At 42.4% G+C, this 23,831-nt stretch overlaps 1 long non-coding RNA gene across 2 annotated transcripts in view; it reads left to right on the top strand.

Moving 5' to 3' along the window:
* The window catches only part of LOC137517817 (uncharacterized), an 85,782-nt gene that overhangs the window by 18,418 nt on the left and 43,533 nt on the right, over positions 1 to 23,831 (top strand). Inside the window, exon 3 of one of the 2 annotated variants that reach the window (XR_011020675.1) lies at positions 15,758 to 15,891. The exons of the other annotated variant lie outside the window; for it this stretch is intronic. This is a non-coding gene — a long non-coding RNA (uncharacterized lncRNA). Of the gene's footprint in view, positions 1 to 15,757; positions 15,892 to 23,831 lie in introns of those variants that run through there. 2 annotated transcript variants of the gene reach the window in all.

Genomic DNA, 23,831 nt, shown 5'->3' with positions numbered 1-23,831 from the left:
GTTTATTCGGTGGCTTGGCCATGCCCATTTTTTGCATGCCACTCCCTTCAGAGAGGAGGGCCTCAAATTGTGGGCTGCTTGGGGCCACCAAAACTTTAGCTGCGCCCCTGGCATGCATTGCAGCATACATCTCCCAGCATGCACTGTGGACAGGAGCAAGCCTCAGATGCGGGTCCTTTGAAGTGTGACTGGCTGCCGTCAAGATGGTGTGCATCACAGGGATGGGGGGCTACACAAGCAGGCCCCGTAGGTAACCAACACCAGCCCCCTAACTCCTGGGCACCCCCACGGCATTCAGTGTTATGAACCTCCCTTATGAGGAGGTTACATGTAAAAAAAAAATATGTGCTTAGTTGCTTTTAAAGTGGAACTGAAATATAAATATATATACATATGCATATATATATATATATATATATATATATATGGATATATATATATATGGATATGTATATATGGATATGTATATATGGATATATATATATATATATATATATATATATATATATATATATATATATATATGGATATATATATATATATATATATATATATGGATATATATATATATATATATGGATATATATATATATATATATATATATATAGATATATATATGTATATATATATATATATATATATATATATATATATATGTGTGATTTTCAATTACAAGCCCCCTGCAGCCTCCCTGTGCCCGTGCCGTATCTGAACGATCCTCCGATGCCCCGCCGTGGCTCACTTTTAGTTTCACTGACTTTCAGGTCGACGCAGCCATCATTTACCAAAAAACCTTGCACTGCGCTGCTCAGGATGCTCCTCATGAGGGGCACGTGAACGAGGATGCACGTGGCCAGAGCTGGGCAGGCACAGTGGATATGGACTTACGATACCGAAAGTGATCCGCGATGGGGGACCGGAGGATCGATCAGAGATGGCACGTTCACAGGAAGGCTGGCAAGAAGCCCCAGGAAAGTGGGAAAAAAAAATTATATATATATATATATATATATATATATATATATATATATATATATATGTGTGTGTGTGTGTGTGTACAGTGGCTTGCAAAAGTATTCAGCCCCCTTGAAGTTTTCCACATTTTGTCACATTACTGCCACAGACATGAATCAATTTTATTGGAATTCCACGTGAAAGACCAATACAAAGTGGTGTACATGTGAGGAGTGGTTCGAAAATCATACATCATTCCAAATTTTTTTTTACATATAAATAACTGCAAAGTGGGGTGTGCGTAATTATTCAGCCCCCTTTGGTCTGAGTGCAGTCAGTTGCCCATAGGCATTGCCTGGTGAGTGCTAATGACTAAATAGAGTGTGCCTGTGTGTAATCTAATGTCAGTACAAATACAGCTGCTCTGTGATGGCCTCAGAGGTTGTGTAAGAGAATATTGGGAGCAACAACACCATGAAGTCCAAAGAAGACACCAGACAGGTCAGGGATAAAGTTAGTGAGAAATTTAAAGCAGGCTTAGGCTAAAAAAGATTTCCAAAGCCTTGAACATCCCACGGAGCACTGTTCAAGCGATCATTCAGAAATGGAAGGAGTATGGCACAACTGCAAACCTACCAAGACAAGGCCGTCCACCTAAACTCATAGGCCGAATGTAATGATTGTGGAATTCTCTCCGTGATCAGCGCACAAGACGTGCGCTGACACTGCGGAAATCTTACACAAGCGTATAATTTGAGGGAACCCAGCAAAAGGTGCAATGCACCTGTAGAGGGAAATTCCTGTCGACAGGTGGAGCTGTGGAGTGCAGATAAACAGCTCCTCTGCCCTGCCACAGACGCCAGACAAGAATTGTACGAAGGGAAGAAACGCAGGGCAAGATAGCCCTGAAAGAGAGAGATCAAAGCGACAGAGGGTATGTGTGTCCACCAATCTAGTCGCCACCCTGCGACGATGAACACACAACCATGAAGATAAAGTGAGAAGGCAATCGCCAGAGATGGCGATTGCTAACAGCGGCACAAGACCGAATAAGCTTAGATGAGGAATGTATGTATGTCCACCAATCTAGCCGCCAACCTGCGATGGTGGACACACAACAGAAGAAACCAAGTGAGAACGCAATCGCAAGAGAAGCGATTGCGGAAGAGAATGAGCACAGGGACAGAATGTATGTATGTGCCCCAATCTAGTCGCCAACCCGCGACGGTGCACATACAACAGCAGATATGAAATAGGAACGCAATCGCGAGAGAGGCAATTGCCAGAGGTGACACAAGGCTACCGCAAGGCAGAGCACGAGAGTAGCAAAGGCACAGCAAATCATACAATGAGGAGATAAGGAAAATAACAAACGCTAACTAAACGCGAACACCGCACTCATTCGCAACAGTGCACGCCGCCTCCGCGTGTTAAGCACAACAGAGACAAGCACGCCTAACTAACCACCAACAGACAAACATGAAACAGAGGACGCGAGCGCTTGCTTAACGGTTACCTCACCGAGCTTCCAGCAAGCGTTCGTAGCAGACAAGACAGATACACGAAAACAGGAATAGGTGAGAGATACGATCCACTGCTCTTTCCGCCAGAGCAAGTGCGATCCAAGTATAGAAAGAGAGATGGAGATCAGACGGATCCACAGCACTAGCGCCAGGCGAGTGCGATCCAGGCAAGACAGATCAGATGAGATAGCTGGTAGCAACCGCTGCTCCAGCTATACTCCAAGAAGAAAGATCAGAACGACTTCCTGTCGACCACCACTGGGACAGGACAATCGCAACAGACATACAAAACAGATATGCAATCCTAACTGCACTAGGGAACCTGCCTAGTGCAGTCCCAGGAATTACTCTAGGCTAATCTTCAAACAATGAGCAAGGCTGACACTCCAGGAGTGTTTCACAGGACAAACCCTTATGACCAGCCCCGTACTGTGGAATCACATGGTATATATAGAGCAAGCCTACAAAGGATGTGGCTAGGGAATTTGCATGACAAACGTATGCAAATCCCTCAGCAGCAGCAAGCTGCAAAACTGACAAAAGGTCTCTCTTCCAGAGACCTGCAGAATGCAGACCTGAACAGTGGTCAAAAAGCTGCCTGCCTGCGCAGGCAGCTGAGCGGATCATTACACCAAACAAGGAGATCGCTGATCAGAAATGCAGTCAAGAGGCCCATGGTGACTCTGGACGAGCTGCAGAGATCTACAGCTCAGGTGGGAGACTCTGTCCATAGGACAACTATTAGTCGTGCACTGCACAAAGTTGGCCTTTATGGAAGAGTGGCAAGAAGAAAGCATAGAAGTCCCATTTGCAGTTTGCCACAAGCCATGTGGGGGACACAGCAAACGTGGAAGAAGGTGCTCTGGTCAGATGAGACCAAAATGGAAAACGCTATGTGTGGCGGAAAACTAACACTGCACATCACTCTGAACACACCATCCCCACTGTCAAATATGGTGGTGGCAGCATCATGCTCAGGGGGTGCATCTTTTCAGCAGGGACTGGGAAGCTGGTCAGTTGATGGGAAGATGGATGGAGCCAAATACAGGGCAAACTTGGAAGAAAACCTCTTGGAGACTGCAAAAGACTTGAGACTGGGGCGGAAGTTCACCTTCCAGCAGGACAATGACCCTAAACATAAAGCCAGGGCAACAATGGAATGGTTTAAAACAAAACCTATCTATGTGTTAGAATGGCCCAGTCAAAGTCCAGATCTAAATCCAATCGAGAATCTGTGGCAAGATCTGAAAACTGCTGTTCACAAACGCTGTCCATCTAATCTGACTGAGCTGGAGCTGTTTTGCAAAGAAGAATGGGCAAGGATTTCATTCTCTAGATGTGCAAAGCTGGTAGAGACATACCCTAAAAGACTGGCAGCTGTAATTGCAGCAAAAGGTGGTTCTACAAAGTATTAACTCAGGGGGCTGAATAATTACGCACACCCCACTTTGCAGTTATTGATTTGTAAAAAATGTTTGGAATCATGTATGATTTTTATTCCACTTCTCATGTGTGCATCACTTTGTATTAGTCTTTCACGTGGAAGTCCAATAAAATTGATTCATGTTTGTGGCAGAATTGTGAAAAAATTTGGAAAACTTTAAGGGGGATGAATACTTTTGCAAGCCACTGTATATGAAGTCAATTGAATTACAAATTTGTAGTTACGTGTATGCGTAATTGCAAAAATGTACATGTAATTTCGCATAATCGTAATTAGCAGATTATCATCACTACCAGCAAAACTGAAGTGGATGCTGGGGTCCTTACTGCTAGATTCCATTGAGCAATAATACATTGCAGATCATAGATTTTTATTTTAAAAACTCTTGTTTGTGATTTGGAGGCCAGCCACTAAGTACAGCTGGTGGGTGGGCAGAACTTGGCAGCAGGTATGAGAAATGTCAATCTCTCAGTTTGTGTTGGACACCAAGAATGTTTAATGAATGTTCTCTCAAAATCATCTCTCAAAATCAGGGACGTAAACCAAAACTTTATGTACTGCTCTTGAGGAAGTCACACAACCATGACAGAAACTGCTCTGAGAAAAGATGCCTTAGAGGAGATCAGAGTGCAATATAAAAGCTTGGCAGATGAGCTTTTTGTCCCTAGGCTTGTGCAAAGGACTAGGGCACGTGACGTGATCTGCACACGGAGGAAAAAAGTTTTGGCCATTTATTAAGGAAAGGGTTCTTTACAGCATGAGTGATTAATATGTGGAATGTACTACCACAGGAAGTAGTTATGGGAAATTCTATATCTGCGTTTAAAGGGGGCTTAGATGCTTTCCTTGCATTGAAAGACATCCATGGCTATAATTAATAGGTAATTCCCGGTGGTGTTGATTCAGGGATTTTATCTGAATGCCGTCTGGAGTGAGGAAGGATTTTTGTTTTCCCTTTTGGGGCTCATTGGACCGTGGCTTGTAAGGATTTTTTGCTTCCTCTAGAAACAGGCATATGTGAGGGTGCAGGCTAGTGTTTTATCTTATTTATTAGTTGAACCTGATTGAAGTATGTCTTTTTTTCAACCCAAATACCTATGCAATCATGTAACAGAGGTAACTATGGCAGAAAACTCAGTCACAGTGTCTCAAAACCAGTGGTGGGCCGAAATTTTGCATATGCAAAATTTTGCATCGAAATTCGCAATTATGCATCGTAATGCAAAATTTCACAGAAAATCATAATTAATTTTGTATGTAATAGTAGTATTTCAAAATTTTGCTTATTTTTTTGCGTAATTTTTGCAAAATTTTGCATAATTCTGTGCCGACTTTAGAGGTTAATAGCAAAGCCCCCATATATGCTATTGCTACCAAAATTGCTACTTATATTAAGCAGACTAGTGGGTATAAGTCACAAAATTTTTTTTTCAAAAAGACCTCATAGTTTTTGAGAAACTCGATTTGAAAAATGCAAAGAAAAATGTTTTTTAAACTGTCAGTTTAAAAACCATTTTTTACTTGCATTTTTAAAATCGAGTTTCTCAAAAACTACAAGGTATTTCTTTTTTTGACTTATAGCCACCATTCTGCTTAACATATGAAGCAATTTTGGTGTCAATAGCATATATGGGGGCTTTGCTATTCACTGCTAAATTCGGCAAGAAATTTCGCAAAATTTTATGCAAAATTACGAATGACTACATGAAATTAATTGAATTTGCAAATCGTAATTAGGTATAAGCGTAGTTGCAAAAATGTACGTGAAATTTAACGAAATTGTAATTTGTTGCTTGCGATCATCACTGCTCAAAACACCTTAGCTGGCAAAACACAACACCTGGGCCCATAGGCAATTCATTTTTTCTCCTAAGTTCTCTGCTAGATGATACTTTCACACCTTGTCATTCTCATGTATTTAAAGAAACACTGAAGCAAAAAAAAATTATGATAATTATGATTTGTATGTGTAGTACAGCTAAGAAATAAAACATTAAGATCAGATACATCAGTCTAATTGTTTCCAGTACAGGAAGAGTTAAGAAACTCCAGTTGTTATCTCTATGCAAAAAAGCCATTAAGCTCTACGACTTTCAAAGTCTTGGAGAGGGCTGTCTTCTGACTTTTATTATCTCAACTGTTAGTGAACAATTTTCTTTTTCTCTGCCAGAGGAGAGGTCATTAGTTCATAGACTGCTCTGAAAGAATCATTTTGAATGCTGAGTGTTGTGTAATCTGCCTATTATATAGAATGATGCAATGTTAGAAAAAACACTATATACCTGAAAATAAAAATATGAGAATATTTTCTTTGCTGCTAATCTTCTAGTAATTATTCATAGTACACAACCAATTCATTATATCATATTTTTTTTTTCGCTTCGGTGTCTCTTTAAACCACCAACAATCAAGACGATAGTCAAAATAACTTTGCAAGTACTTTTTCACTTACTTCGTAATACTTTTTCAATTGCAAAGTACTGAAGAGGTATCTAAAGAGATGATGAAAAATAATTGCCCAGGAGAAAACTCAGGAGGTAAAGTTTAAGCAGCCGCTCACTGACGGCTCCATAATATGTACGCAGGCATTGCCCCTCAGCAACTTATTGCTTAATTTCCAAGAACAGTAATACAATAGTTATCCAGAACTCAACTAACCAACAGTCTCAACCTATCAGTACAAATCACCAGCAATTCTCACAGGGGTGAAGGCTACCTTCTTAGGTTGTTTGTTTTGTTGTTGTTTGTAGCTCTGTTGTGCTTAAAGAGAACCAGAGACGTTGGACAAAAGATTTTATACATACCTGGGGATTCCTCCAGCCCCATAAGCCTGGATTGCTCCCACGCCGCCGTCCTCCGCTGCCTCTATCCGCCGAAACCGGGTCCCGTACTTTCGGCCAGTCGAGCCAGTCGACGCAAGTGCAGTGCGTCACTGCCGGCGGACGTGGCCAATTGTACGCAAGAACAGGGACTCCCTCCATATCCTTACGCATGCGCTTCCATACTACGCAGGCGCATGTGTAAGGATATGGAGGGAGTCCCTGCTCTTGCGTACAATTGGCCGTGTCCGCCAGAAGTGACGGGACCCGGTAGTGGCGATAGAGGAAGCGGAGGACGGCGGCGTGGGAGCGATCCACGCTTATGGGGCTGGAGGAAGCCCCAGGTATGTATAAAATCTTTTTTCATTTTTTTAATACAGTTTGTCTCTGGTTCCCTTTAAAGACTGGCTTCCACAGCTCCTCAAAGGTTCATATAATTAACTTTCTATTCAGGGCTGGTTTTAGACTTTTTGCTGCCTGAGGCAATCTTGTGAGGATACGCCCCAACCCCCGATTTGGAATGACAAGATACCACAGCACCCGACAATTCACTCTGCTTCATTTCATGTTCTCAGTCAGCAAGGGAGCATATGCAACAACTTGAGACATGACATGCTGAAGCTAAACACAATAACACACTGGCTGGCTGTGAGTCTGTGGCAAACAAACTGCTCACCCTCAATCAGTCGGCCGTCCTCTATTCCTCCTCATTCAGGACAGCAGTGCCACCTCCTTCCTTCTTCTATGCAAGTCAAATGAAACACTGCCGCTTTCCTGCCTCTCCTCACTCACTGCCAGACTCCTCACGCAGCACAACAAGCTGCTTTTCCCCAATGATGACCTCTTCACCTCGTTTCTCCTCCTATTCTTACTACATTCTGTTAGTGTAAGCACACAGTACAAACATGCTGCCCCTGTAATCTCTGCACCCGATGCAAATGTTTCACCTTGCTTTATGAGAGAATCGTCTCTGTTTCTATTACTGTATTTTAACATTTAATACAGAGTTCATGGTATGCGTATAGAGTGGGGTATAGTACTGTAATAGCTAGGCCTATTTTTAACACTTAGGCCCATATGCAATTCACTTTTTCACCTGAGTTTTCTCCTAGGTGATAATTTTAAACTTATCAATAAAATGCCTTTTAAGCCACCAGAAAGCAAGAAAATCCTCAAAATAATTTTGATAGTACTTTTTTCATCTACTTTTTGGTACTTTTTTAGTTGAAAAGTGCTGGGAAGTTATTTAAAAAGGAAGATGAAAAATTATCTCCTAGGAGAAAACTCAGGTGAAAAAGTGAATTGCATATGGCCCTTAGTCTCAAGCAACCAGAATGCACACTAATCCAGCATCGGCCAATTCCCTTCAGTGACGGATATCTGAGACTCTACTTTATTACTTCCTAAAATACCCAATATACTTTCCTGACAAAGAAGCCCAACTTTCAAATCTCTGTTTCCAAAATGAACTGAAGCTGTTTTGAGACTCCTGTCACTTCTGTATAATGGAGGGCCAGTGTAGGTGGCTTTGTTTTGGCGCTGTTGTCTTTATCATGCCATTTCTATGGATTGTTCTTCTGGGGCTGAAGGCTACTTCAGGATCAAAATGGCACCAGCGCCAGATACAGCTGATTTAGGGGAATCATAAGTAACTTGATAAGTTACATACCGGCGTCACAGAAGAGCCGTGAAAAAGCACAATCACGATTGGTTTTCTGCACCAATTGGGATTAGCGATACAATCCGAATTGTATGTGTAGGTCCTAGCAGACTGCAGAGCCTTGGGGTCTCCCTTTCTTTGTAGCTGATTAATAGAGCTTTCTTTTCATGAAGTCACTCTTCGGGCCAATGTTTGTTTTAATTAATGGGTTCAAAACTCATTCCTTCATTAGCAGTGACACCCAGGTGTGAAGTACTGAGCTGAAAAGAAGAACCATTTGGTACAGGGCTGAAACAAGCTTTCCACTCAGCATGGTTGAAACAGGCTGGCACTGTTGTCAGCAGATATAACATGAATGTAGTATATTATTTTTTTGCTTGTTTAAGAGAAACCGTACCTAGGACAGTTATTGGAGTTGTATCATTTGATTCGTGGTGTCTTGCTGAACATTTTGATACAGTATTGAGGGGCAGGGGTCCACCACAATCAAGTTATTAAACTTCTCACAAACTGGTCATGCTGTGGTAGCCATGTTTGATGTCATATGAAGTGTCATATTTAGAGGATTATGAATCTGTCATCAGCACAAATATGGCATTTATCGTTTTTGACTTACAGTGTTCCACAGTGCAAACCTAAAATCTCTCTCCAAGGAGATGGACTGTGATTGGTTTGTAAACCGGAGGGGGCAGGCTTTGTCCCACGCCAAAACTAGCTTCAATAAAACCAGGATGCATACAGGGAGGGGCAGTCCTCCCTTGTGTAACATCACCTGATCAGGCCAGCCAGAGAACAATGTAGCTGGTGGCCATTTTCCTGAACTGAAACAAAGGACTTTGATTGGTTTCCAAATGGACATATTTCATCTGGACTTAAGTATTCGTTTATTTCATTACTTTTTATTTTACACTGTGTTATTTTTCTCTTCAATCTTTATTTTTAATGATTTTCTGTATATATTAATTGTTTATATTGCATTTATTAATAAAAGACTTCTAAAGTCATTTATTTCTCCGCTATACCTACTATTCAGCCACACAGAACGTATCCTAGCTATCTGAAGAGTCGCTACTACTGTCCGTATAGTCAGATTAGTGTGTGTTCTAGCTGTTTTTATTCGCAGGTATTAGAGTCAGTGAGGTTAGGTCCTCTGTCCTTCTACAGAGGTGGTGGCAGCTTGGTGCCCTAAAATAGTGTGTAGTTTGTGTTACAGTAATTCACAAGCTCCCTTCTAGCCTGTCTGCTGCCAAAATTCCAACGGTTTCAGCTCATCGATTATGTCCTAGAGGTTGGACAGTCTGTGGGTTGAAATACATTGGAAGGCACTGAGCGGTCCAGCCACTAGGGGGCCTGTGATAACCGGTACTTATTATTATTTATTGCACCAACATCTTCTGCAGCGCTGAACAGAGTATATTGTCTTGTAAAGGACAACTGTAGTGAGAAGAATATGGAGGCTGCCATATTTATTTCCTTTTAAAGAATACCAGTTGCCTAGTGGCAGCCCTGCTGATCTATTTGGCTTCAGTAGTGTTTGAACAACACCAGAATCAAGCATGTGGCTAATCTTGTCAGTTCTGACAATAATCTAATGCTGGGCATATACGGGTCGATCTGGCGGCCAATTAGCCGCCGGATCGACCCCCGCCGCGCGTGCGCACGGATCGATTCCTGCTCGTCCCTGCTGGCGCTTCTTGTCACCCGCTCTATTCGCTGCTATTGTCCGCCTGCGGGGATCGAGCACGGGATTGATCCCCGCGGTGATTGGACACGTCGGATATTATCAATGGAGCCATCAGGCTCGAATTGATAATCCTCCCCTCGACGCCGTGTATGCCCAACATTAGACACACTTTGGGCCATATGCAATTCACTCTTTCTACTGAGTTTTCTCCAAGTGATATTTTTACAACTTGTCATAAAATGCATTTTAAGGGAACCTAAACTGAGAGGGATATGTTTTTTACATTTAAAATAATACCAGTTGCCTGACTCTCCTGCTGATCCTGTGTCTCTAATACTTTCAGCCACAGCCCCTGAACTAAGGCTAAAAGTATTAGAGGCAGAGGATCAGCAGGATAGCCAGGCAACTGGTATTGCTTAAAAGCAAATAAATATGGCAGCCTGCACATACCTCTCACTACAGTTGTCCTTTAACTGTCCCTCAGAGAGTCTCACAATCTAATCCCTACCATACTCATGTGTCTATATTGTGTAGTGTTTGTATTGTAGTCTAGGGCCAATTTAGGGGGAAGACAATTAACTTATCTGTATGTTTTGGGGATTTTGGGAGGAAACTGGAGTGCCCAGAACAAAACCCATGCATACAGGAGAGAAAACACAAACTCTTTGCAGATAGTGCTCTGGCTGGGATTGGAGCCAGGGACCCATCACTGCAAGGCAAGAGTTCTAACCACTACACCATCAGACCATGTTTATACACAAGTCTCTGTATAGCTGCACTGCAATGAGGTACATTGCAAAACCATTGTTTGTGTTGGAGTGCCAGTGTCAGGTTGTATTTTACTGCTTGGATTTCAATACAAAGTTCATCCTCTGGTGTTACAATAAGTGTGGTGATTCATGAAGTAACATAAATTTGAAGGGAAATGACTAATGTGGTAAAACATTTATCTCCAAGCTGTCATATAATTTACAAACTATTTAATCATTAAAAAAGTAGAGATGTTTACAGGGCAGTTTATACTGTATAAACACAAGGCACGTTTATGCATTACGGCAAACTGTCTAAGAATAACACGCATCAACATAGTCTATAAAATGAATCTGAGGCCGTTACAAATAAGTGTCATCAATTTCTTTTGGTTCCTGGTACATAGGTACTTGGACAACCTCCAAGTTCTATGCATATGCTTCTGTCTGTACTCACCAAAACCTACCCTGGACTACAGAACGATTACCCCAGCTATCTTTTTATATGTAGCCTTTTGATACCTCTTCATAGCACAGCTGACAATCGTTGGGTTGGCAGCTGTCATAGCAGAACATATAATTACTTAACTACAGTCTGACAAAGCATAGAATTAAAACTTTGTTGTCACTCCTCATTGACTATGTAGTTATCCTATATTCTTTTAACCAAAAGTAACACACTTTTCCCAAGGTTGCAGCAGTTAGTACTGGAAGCAGCCACCTTGGATAATAATGTATTACCTGGTTCAGTCTTTAAGCGCCACACTGCTATTTTTCTAAGTGTACTACAGTATTTTCTATGAGTTAAATGCACAGAAGCTCTCTTTTGTAAATAAGCCTTATCCCCTGCAGTCAGAGAGAAAACTGTAGTTCTGGTGGAACTTGATGTACGCATGTCTTTTTTAACCCAATAATCATGTAACTATGTAATAATTTCCTGGCAGACTGCAGAGTCAGTGCACACTTATAAGGTTATCAAGAGAAAATGAAGAGAAAAGGTAAACCTACTAAACCTTTCAGACACTTAAGGTGGCCATACATTAGGCGACTTGGCTGCCAATCGACCATCTGATTCGATTATTATAATCAGATCGGATGAAAATCGGTGCTGCTAAGAGCATGCCTGATCAACAATGCAACCAATTTTGGGCTGAAATTGGTCTCACGTAGCAATCCGACATGCTGCAAGATGTAGGGCCAACATGCTTGATCCAATGTGTGGTGGTTACGGCATACGATATCGGGACGAGCAATGAATGCGACAAAACTCCCGGTGATTTCCCGCCTAATCTAAAATGTGCCCCCCCCCCGGTGCCCAGTGCTACAGACTTTACCTGTGTCCATCGCTGGATCCATGCCTGCATACATGTGCCCATGTACTGTATGTGTCGGCAACCATGTGGGACGTGTGTTTCCAAATGGAGCCTAGAGCCAGTGGTGGACATGGACAGGTAAAGTATATACTGGGGGTGGGGGGCACATTTTACATTAGTGGAACAGCGCTGGGGCAGCAAGGTGGTGGTTGAAACATCACAAGGCCAATTTCTGTGGTGTATGGGCAGGCATCAGATAGAGATCAGTCTTTTGGTCAATCTGCCTATACATCGTCTGAAGTATAAGGAAATAGTTCTTAGGACTTATTATAGTGTGGATAATTGATTCATTGAAGGAAAGGACAGTAGGCGATCTACAGTCCTTTCCTTCAATGAATCAATTATCCACACTATAATAAGTCCTAAGAACTATGAATTTCTACAGAATTCTTCAGACTCATTTCTTACCCTCCTGTGATTAGGGTGACTTTAAAACTTTTAAGAAAATGAAGCTTAGAGATACCTGAAATGTATTTTGAGTATTCTGACGACATCATCATTCTAGCCGCACTGCTATCCTATCACCAGGACAGTTGGGATGGATTGATACTGCCGCCCGAATCAGTCATTTATTGGACAGAGGATAACAATTCCCATGATCACTAGTAGCAACTAACACCACTGGCAATGCTAAATTGCTTGGAACAGTTTGTATTTCTGCTGGCAGCTGTGTGACAATGGAAGTAATAAATCACACAAACACACTTCCATTGACCTCCCGATGCAAGAAGTGTGACTATACTGATTTTATCAGACCATACAAAAGACAACTTACAAACTACCTCAGTTGCTGCTGACCTGGGCTTTGTGCTCTAACTGCAGAGGAAGGGAGGAGGGAAGACAGGGCAGAGCCCTGGAGGACACAGGCTTAAAGAGGAACTCCAGTAAAGATAATGTAATACAAAAAAAGTGCCATAGTCCTGACATCACACTGTGGGAGGAGTTTCACCAAAATATTAGCCATACAGACCCCCCTGATGATCCGTTTGAGAAAAGGAAAAGGGAGTATCAACTACTGATTGGGATGAAGTTCAATTCTTGGTTACGGTTTCTCTTTAAAGTGGACTTACAGTTTATATTATACATCCATCGGGTTCTTGTCTAATAGCAAGTTATAATTACCTGCTGTGTCTTTACCCCTGAATCCCTCCCGTAGCCTGAGGGACGCCGCCTTCCACAACGTAGCCCCGCCTCTCTGCAGAAAACCGCCATGAAACGCATTGCAACTTTGGAGCTTTTAATAAAAGTTACTTTATACTGTGAGTAACGTCCCACTGTCCGGTTTGTCTTTACATGAGGGAGGTGAGTCCACCAACTTCCCCCTTTTTAAACATTTTTTTTATCACTTTTATTTCACTTGGCGCCTCTGTGTTACTACTCTACCAATTGTCTAGTCCACCCTTGGTGGAGGGGTGTATCCCCATTCCTTCCTGTCTACAGAGAGCGACTTCTTATACCTGAGCGGGGTCAGGTCATAATTCTCCCCGCCTGCCTATCCAGTGGTTGCCTTTGTGGTAACCCACGTTTGTGAGTATAACCATTGCCTTGTTGTACATCTGACCAATTGTCACAGAGATACTACACTATATTGGGCTCTCGGTTTCTTTTCTGTCTCTTTCAAGCATGGTGTTTTCTGTACTCGAGAAAGAGGATGTTTCCTCTTTCTCGAGTACAGAAAACACCATACTTGAAAGAGACAAAAAAGAAACTGAGAGCCCAATATAGTGTAGCATCTCTGTGACAATTGGTCAGATGTACAACAAGGCAATGGTTATACTCCCAAACGTGGGTTACCACAAAGGCAACCACTGGATAGGCAGGCGGGGAGAATTATGACCTGACCCCGCTCAGGTATAAGAAGTCGCTCTCTGTAGACAGGAAGGAATGGGGATACACCCCTCCACCAAGGGTGGACTAGACAATTGGTAGAGTAGTAACACAGAGGCGCCAAGTGAAATAAAAGCGATTAAATTTTTTTTTAAAAAGGGGGAAGCTGGTGGACTCACCTCCCTCATGTAAAGACAAACCGGACAGTGGGACGTTACTCACAGTATAAAGTAACTTTTATTAAAAGCTCCAAAGTTGCAATGTGTTTCATGGGTCACAATCCCACTTTATCAGGCAACAAGTTTGGAGGGTACAAAGTCCGGTGAAAAGCCTGGCTAAGCGCCTCTGTAGTGTGCGCACCCGCCAAGGCTGTAGGGGAACAGGAAAAAAGGCTCATATGGCTAATGGACTAAAAGGGCGCACCATAGGCTCCAATGCAAAATATCGGCTAATGGGTGCCAAAGAAGAAATTAATTAATGGGTGCCAAAGAAGAAATTAGGTTGCCCATTAAATAGCGGGTGCTGGGACCATGAAATCTAAATTTTTCATTTACAGAATAAGTTTTGTAACCAATATTGTTTAGAATTTCGATTTGACTATTGTTTTAACTTATTTTAGCATTTTAAAATTTGTTTTTAGGAGAACAATGCATACATTATCTTTTTAAAGCTTATTATCTTACAAATATTTATATACCGGTATATACATAGGGTTAGGCACCACCAGGGCACCAAGGGGGTTTTAGTGTTAGGTACCAACAGGGGGATTTAGGGTTAGGCACAAACAGGGGGGTTTAAGGTTAGGCACCACCAGGTAGATATTAGGGTTAGGCACCACCAGGTGGGTCTTAGGGTTAGGCACCACCAGAGGGGGTCTTAGGGTTAGGCACCACCAGGGGGGTCTTAGGGTTTCGACACCACGAGGGGGTGTCTTAGGGTTAGGCACCACCAGGGGGGTCTAAAGGCTCATACACATGTTGGATCCGACAAAACCAGTGTTATCAGCTGAACGACCGACTGTACACGCCCGATTTGACGTCCAAATGACCAGTCTTAAGGTTATGCACCACCAGGGAGGGTTTAGGGTTAGGCAACACCAGGGGAGGTCTAAGGGTTAGGGATAGGTACAGGGAGGGTTCTGTGTGAGAGTATGGTTAGGTATAGTTGCAGTAAAATATCTGTAGCAGCATAGTGGTTAACGTTCTCGCCTTGCAACGCTGGGTTGCCGGTTCAAATCCCAGCCAGGTCAACATCTGCAAGGAGTTTGTATGTTCTCCCCGTGTCTGCGTGGGTTTCCTCTGGGTACTCTGGTTTCCTCCCACATCCCAAAAACATACAGATAAGTTAATTGGCTTCCCCCTAAATTGGCTCTAGACTACAATACATACACTACACAATATAGACATATGACTGTGGTAGGGATTAGATTGTGAGCCCCTCAGAGGGACAGTTGAGTGACAAGACAATATACTCTGTATAGCGCTGCGGAAGATGTTGGCGCTATATAAATAATAATAATAATAATCTGTAATATTTACAATTTCTTTCCTATGCCTAATACAAGTATAAATATCATTTTATGGTTATAGATGTTATTTTCCGATTTGATTACTGTTATTTCAACATATTTATACTTGATTTTAGATTATGATTAAGAACCCATGAAGATATTGTTATAGATAATCTCTTAAAATGTTGTCAATATCCCGTGCCCTTTTTCCAGATGCCCTTTTTGCATGTATACAGGCTGTAGTGTTGGAGCATCTTACTCGTTGGGACAAAAAGAAAAACCTTGTACAGATATTTTGAACTCATCTAAAAGGTCACATCACATGGAGCCGGCGACTCAGTACACAGAAGAGCTTACAGATGCATTCCCTATGCAGCATGCCTCATCATGTTAGAATAAATGGTGCCTGTATATTCTGCCTGCAATAGATGCTGAACTAGTTTAATTGGCTCCACGGCCATGAAAAACTGGAAACACAGGAGTACAGTGCAGCTGGGGCTCATCACTACACAATCATACAAAAAGTAATGGAATAGATAGATCCAGATTTAGTTCAATCTTCTAAATGGCCATGATAAGGTTCAGCACTACTGGTGTTCATTTCATCCTTATCGGCTGCATCCTTATCTTGTCATTGACGCCTCTATATTTACTACTCCATGTTCCCTCAGGTTTCCTTCCTGCAGGACACGAAAAGCATTCTCATGTCTGCTTCTATGGATTGTAGTCTACTTAAAAATGAACCCGAGGTGTGAGACCTATGGAAGCTGCCATATTTATTTCCTTCTAAACAATACCATTTCCATGGCAGTTCCGCTGATCTTTCTTGTCAGCAGGGTCTAAACCACACACCTAAAAGAAGTATGCAGCTAATTTGTCATTGTCTGATCTGCATGCTTGTTCAGGGTCTATGCACACTTTCAATTATGATTGGCGAATCACTGACCAATTATACCAACAGATATTAAATACTTTGAGCAGATTGTGTAGGTAAACCCTCATATTACATGAACGTAGTAAAATTGGTCAGTGATTGGCCAATAATTATTGAAAGTGTGTAGCAGACTTTAGAGGCAGATGATCAGCAGGACTGCCAGGCAATATGCATTATTTAAAAGGAAATAAACGTGTCAGCCTTCATCTCTCTCTCACCGCGGGTTCCCTGTAATATAATTCTCCACAATCGGAGGACTTTTTAAAATCTTCTTATAGCTTTTCTTATCTTCATGAGAATCTAGGGGCAAGGTATGGGGAAAAACCCTGGTCTATGTAGGAGAACTTCCATGACACAAAAGTTACACGTTTTTGCAATCATTTTACTTATGTAGGCTTTGATTCATAAACTTTCTCCTGGGTTTTCTAACAACATTATTTTTCTTATCTTAGCCTATTTGCAATCAACATTTTCAACTTTTTCTCCTAGGAGCTAACTTTTCATCTTTTTTAAATAATTATTCAGCAATTTGCATTTGAAAAAGCAACAAAAAGTAGTGATGAAGTACTATTGAAATTATTTTGAGTATTTTTTTTTTTTTTGCTTGCTTGAGGTTTAAAATGCATTTAATTGACAAGTTATGAAAATATCACCTAGTAGAAAAGTCAGGAGCAAAAGCTACCGGTAATTGCATATGGGCTCTTGTCCCCTATTCAGTTAACTTTTTCTCCTGAATTTGCTCTTAGGTAATGTAACGATCAGTGATAGCTCAGGAAATAAAGTAGTCAGTACTTTATTCAAATGTGAGAAACAGGTGATTGGTGCACACTTTATTTTCACAGGAGTACTCCAAAGTGATAGCCCATAGTGGTAGAGGCTATCACTAGATAGAGAGTGGTCGTACAGGCAAGGTCGATGACAGATCGGTCAAACAGTAATACAGAATCGTGAGGCAAGTATCAGAATCTATAGTCAGGCAGAGGTCGGCAGCAGATCAGATAAGGTACAGAATCGTGAGGCAAGAGAAAAATCAGAGGTTCAGGCAAGAGGTCATACACAATAACAATCAATATAATAATATTACAAGAATAGTAATATAATCCTAAGCTAAGTGTGAATCTCCAGGTTCCTGCCAGATCAAACACACAAGGATCTGACTAAGGTCTGAGCGCTACTACCGAAGTATTCGCAACAACAGACAAGGAGCAATTGACATCTCCAAGCTTAAATACAAAAAGCAATTTCAAAGTAGCCGCCCAGAGGGCCGGACCGATCAGCAGTGTGTGATTGGCAGACAGGTGTCAGCTGACCGCAGGATCAGCTGACCCGTCTCCTTAAGTTATAAAGGTCCTGCCGCCCCGTGCGCGAGCGTGCAGACCTTATGACATGTGCAGGGGAGAGATCCGTCCGCTCTGAGCCCAGCAAGGATGCCTGCGATGACGTGGCAGTGGAATCCGTGACGTCAGACGCGGAAGCGGCTCCCGCGCTGCAGTCCGCAGCGGAGGTAAGACCGCTCCCACTGACAGGTAACTGATATTTTCATACCTTTTAAGCCCCCAGGAAGCAAGGGAATACTCAAAATAATTTTTATAGTAGTTTTTCACCTACTTTTTCATCTGCAAAATGCTGAAAAGTTATTTTAAAGAGAATATGAAACAGTGAAGTGTATGCAATAAACTGTGTTAGCCACTTCGCCCCAAGGGTTTTTAACCTAACAGACCAAAGCAATTTTCACCTGTCAGCTCTCCTCCCTTTCATTCGCCACTTACTTTATCACTACTTATCACACCGAAATGATCTATACCTGTTTTATTTTTATTTTTTCTTCCATAAATTAGGCTTTTTTAATTATTTTCAGTAATTACTTTATTTTCTATGCATTTGATAGGGAAACACAATGAACAAATACACTATTTCTCCAATTCCATTCATTATAGTTTAAAATTAAGCAATGCTACTATAAATAAAACCCACCCATTTTATTTTCCCATTAGTCCCAGTTATCACAACTTTTAAATTATGTTCCTAGTACAATATATGGCGACAATATATTATTTGGAAATAAAGGTGTATTTTTCTGGTTTATATTTTTTTTTGTATCTGGCCAATAATTAAAATGACATACATATTAAATAAATCTCACTCCCTAATGTAACTATTTATGTATTTTCTAAAAAAAAAAAATTTTTTACAAGTGTTTTTATTTTATTTTTATTTAATGTAAAATGTAGTGTGAAGTGTTTATTTTTACTTTTTTGTGAGTTTTTTTTACCACTATATGTCCTCACACTCTCTAGTCTGTTTGCTTTTAACAAGCACACAGACAGTGTTGTTACAGAAAAGACTATTTCCCTCTCGTTGAAGCCATGATTTTTCCCTTACAGGCACCTTGATTGGTTCAGGGAATACCTGTTCCCTTTCACCAATTGCGGTTCTCTGAGTTCTGACGGTGACGGGTGCACACGGCAGGCACACACACGTGCACGGCAGCGGTGGAGGACGTTTTAAAATGTCTGTTGGCCCATTGAGACTAACAGAATTTTTTAAAACTATGAGTGGTCCAGTAGTGGTAAAGCATTATGCTCTACTCATTGTACATAAGACTTTACGCACTTAGTAATGCTTGTGTTTAGGCTTGGTTCACACATTTCTGGTCCAGTCCTGTCCTGTCAGTTTTGCATCAGTTTTCTATCAGTTTTACTTGATCAGTACACCTTTTACTTGTGAACACACCCATAGAAACACATAAAAACTGATACAAAACTGACAGAATAGGACTTAACCGGAAATGTGTGAACACAGCCATAGAAACTCATACAACACTGGTGCCAACTGTCAAAAACTGACAGGACAGGACTGGACACCTTTTTATGTGTGAACCAAGCCTCATTTCATACACTCCATTTTTTACACTTTTTTATACAGTTTACAGTCTCGCTTTAAGTGTTAATCACAGTAGTACCTACAGTGTAATTTTACATATAAACAAATGCAACTAATTCTTCCTTAGGTCAGACGAGTGAATGGGCATATAAATCACCCAGGAAACCCTGCCCCCACCACAAACCGGAAGCCTCTCCATTGAAGTGGCACCCGGGGCCACCCCCACTATGTTGGCGTGAGTCCCCCTGGCTCAGGGGCCAAGTATCAGGCTGCAGGGGGGCATCCTGCAGCAACACAGATGGGGTTGGCCACAGAGTTCAGCAGGCTTCAGGCAAAAACTACGCTGATGGGGTTTATGGTTATTTCCCAGCAACTGGAGTTATATTCCCATTCATTCACCGGGCCTACATTAGGGTAATACTGTATACAGCATATGGGAAAGATTAGTTATACCTTAGGTACTCTTTAATCTAATAGCTTGAACCTTTTACTGACAGGTTTTAGATAAATGGATCTCCTGATGGGGAATTCCCAAGATTTATTTTGTTCTTTTCAAATTTACAGATTGCCTAGCAAGCTCATGGTGAACCAGAACTCCTAGGGACTGAAAGAGACCAAAAAGCCTTCTTACTAAAATGTTATGAAAACAGAAATTTACCTCCTTAAAACAGAAGGCATTTGCCATTATTCCGGTTGGAAGGAGCTCTGAGTTGTCCCACAGTCCTCACTGCTGAATAGAGATGGCCCCAACGGTTCACGCGTTGGGGCCAGGGGTTCGCGTTTGAGGCGAACCGTGAACACTTAGCGAGTTCGACCCGCCCCCTATACTACATCATTGGGCTAAACTTTGACCCTCTACATCATAGGCAGCAGACACATGGCAGCCAATCAGGCTGCACTCCCTCCTGGACCCCCGCTCCCCTATAAAAACGCTGCTGCGTTGGCCATTTTCTCACTCTGTCTGCTGCCTGTTTTAGTGAGAGAAGGGAGAGGTTGCTGCAGAGATAGGGAAAGTGTTAATTAGGTCTTGTTAGCTTGCTCCTTGCTGATATTTGTTGCTGAGAAGCACCACAAAACAAGCTCTTTTGAGAGCTAATGTTCTTGTGATGTGTTTTTTTTTTGTGTGTGTGCCACTGACACTGCACATACAGCCCTGTCTGTCGCAGCTGGCCCTTGCTAATTGCTATACTGTGCCAGGCCCAGCACAGTCAGTGAATACCATCTGTGTGACTGCACATTGTATTATACCAGCAGTCAGTACCTTTCACTGCATCTGTGTGACTGCACATTGTATTATACCAACAGTCAGTACTTTTCACTGCATCTGTGTGACTGCACATCGTATTATACCTGCAGTCAGTGTATACCTTTCACTGCATCTGTGTGAATGCACATTGTATTATGCCAGCAGTCAGTACCTTTTACTGCATCTACAGCCCTGTCTGTCGCAGCTGGCCCTTGCTAATTGCTATAGTGTGCCAGGCCCAGCACAGTCAGTGAATACCATCTGTGTGACTGCACATTGTATTATACCAGCAGTCAGTACTTTTCACTGCATCTGTGTGACTGCACATTGTATTATACCTGCAGTCAGTGTATAACTTTCACTGCATCTGTGTGACTGCACATTGTATTATGCCAGCAGTCAGTGTATACCTTTCACTGCATCTGTGTGACTGCACATTGTATTATACCAGCAGTCAGTACCTTTCACTGTATCTGTGTGACTGCACATTGTATTATACCAGCAGTCAGTGTATACCTTTCACTATATCTGTGTGACTGCACATTGTATTATACCAGCAGTCAGTGTATACCTTTCACTGCATCTGTGTGACTGCACATTGTATTATACCAGCAGTCAGTCCCTTTCACTCCATCTGTGTGACTGCACATTGTATTATACCAACAGTCAGTACTTTTCACTGCATCTATGTGACTGCACATTGTATTATACCTGCAGTCAGTGTATACCTTTCACTGCATCTGTGTGACTGCACATTGTATTATACCAGCAGTCAGTACCTTTCACTGCATCTGTGTGATTGCACATTGTATTATACCAGCAGTCAGTTCATACCTTTCACTGCATCTCTGTGACTGCACATTGTATTATAGCAGCAGTCAGTGCATACCTTTTACTGCATCTGTGTGACTGCACATTGTAATATTATACCAGTCAGTGCATACCTTTCACTGCATCTGTGAGACTGCACATTGTATTATACCAGTCACTGCATACCTTTCACTGCATCTGTTTGACTGCACACTGTTTTATTTACTAGTCAGTGCATACCTTTCACTGCATCTGTGTGACTGCACATTGTATTATACCAGTCAGTGCATACCTTTCACTGCATCTGTGAGACTGCACATTGTATTATTATACCAGTCTCTGCATACCTTTTACTGCATCTGTGTGACTGCACATTGTATTATACCAGTCAGTGCATACCTTTCACTTGAATGAATGGCAGACTTGCCCTCCATAACAGATTATTGTTAAAGGATTTCAAGTGTATTCGTCTCATCATTATACAGCAGTCAGTAGGGCCTCAAGAGTCCTCCTGTATTGTTATTTTTCGTCACTACCTCCTTGAGTCGGGACTTGCATGCCGTGCCTGCTGCCTTCCTTGGATGTGTGGTGGTAGCCGTTTCTCAGGCTCTCACTCCGGACCGGAATCGAACCCTGATTCCCATACCTTTCACTGCATCTCTGTGACTGCACATTGTATTATACCAGTCACTGCATACCTTTCACTGCATCTGTGTGACTGCACACTGTTTTATTTACCAGTCAGTGCATACCTTTCACTGCATCTCTGTGACTGCACATTGTATTATACCAGTCAGTGCATACCTTTCCCTGCATCTGTGTGACTGCACACTGTTTTATATACCAGTCAGTACATATCTTTCACTGCATCTGTGTGATTGCACATTGTATTATACCAGTCAGAGCATACCTTTCACTTGAATGAATGGCAGACTTGCCCTCCGTAACAGATTATCATGAAAGGATTTCAAGTTTATTCATCTCATCATTATACTGCAGTCAGCAGAGCCTCGAAAGAGTCCTCCTGTATTGTTATTTTTCATTACTACCTCCCTGAGTCGGGACTTGTGTGCCGTGCCTGCTGCCTTCCTTGGATGTGTGGTAGTAGCTGTTTCTCAGTCTCCCACTCCGGACCAGAATCGAAGCCTAATTTCCCATACCTTTCACTTCATCTGTGTGACTGCACATCGTATTATACCAGTCACTGCATACCTTTCACTGCATCTGTGTGACTGCACATTGTATTATACCAGTCACTGCATACCTTTCACTGCATCTGTGTGACTGCACACTGTATTATACCAGCGATTCCTGCTCCTCTGCCCGCAGCAACCAGGTGTCCATTAAGGAAATCTTTGAGCGGAAGAAGCCAATGTCTGCCAGTCACCACCTTGCCCGGCGTCTGACAACTGGCTTAGCGGAACTGTTAGCTCGCCAGCTGTTACCATACCAGCTGGTGGACTCTGAGGCCTTCAGAAAATTTGTGGTGATTGGGACACCGCTGTGGAAGATACCAGGCCGCAATTATTTTTCTAAAAAGGCCATACCCAAACTGTACTGTGATGTTTAAAGGCAAGTGGTGACATCTCTGGCACACAGCATTGGGTCAAGGGTCCATCTGACCACCGATGCCTGGTCTGCAAAGCACGGTCAGGGCAGGTACATTACTTATACAGCACATTGGGTTCTTCCTTGGATGTGTGGTGGTAGCCGTTTCTCAGACTCCCACTCCGGACCCCAAGACTACTGGGTGCGCAGGCTTGACCTGTGGCTAGAGCTGTCACAATTAGCCATCCAACTTCTGGCTTGCACTGCCTCAAGCGTCCTGTCAGAAAGGACCTTCAGCGCAGCTGGAGGCATTGTCAGTGAGAAGAGAAGTCGCCTAGGTCAAAAAAGTGTTCAGTACCTCACCTTTATCAAAATGAATGAGGCATGGTTCCTGGAGGGCTACTGCCTGCCCGAAGACTAAGTCAGTCCCCACACAGCATCTCTGCCTGCCTTTCGGCCACTGCTGCCTGCCCCAAGACTAAGTCAGTCCCCACTCAGCTTCTCTGCCTGCAGGCTGCTTGACTGCCTTCTCCGCCACCACCAATAGGGTCCAGGACTCCAGGTGGATTCCTGAATTTTTAAGGCCGCTAACAAAAAGAATAATATTTTTTCTGGTGCTTGTACATGCCTGCCTAATTTTTCTGGCTGTACTGCGGCTGCAACAACAAAACAAAAGGCATTTACAAGTGTCAATTCCCTTTGTGATCGTTACCTTTCCGCGGTGAAGGGGCTTGCGTATCACGATGAAGAAATGACCTATATGAGTGTGTTGGGGGGCACACCCAAGATAATAAGGTTGTTGCTCCATTGTGGACAGACCAAATTCGATCAGCTGGACAGTCACTGTTGTTCTGTCATTGACCTAC

The sequence above is a fragment of the Hyperolius riggenbachi genome, chromosome 5 (genome assembly GCF_040937935.1).
Source record: "Hyperolius riggenbachi isolate aHypRig1 chromosome 5, aHypRig1.pri, whole genome shotgun sequence".
NCBI lineage: Eukaryota > Metazoa > Chordata > Amphibia > Anura > Hyperoliidae > Hyperolius > Hyperolius riggenbachi.
This window is presented reverse-complemented; position numbering and strand designations above follow the sequence as displayed.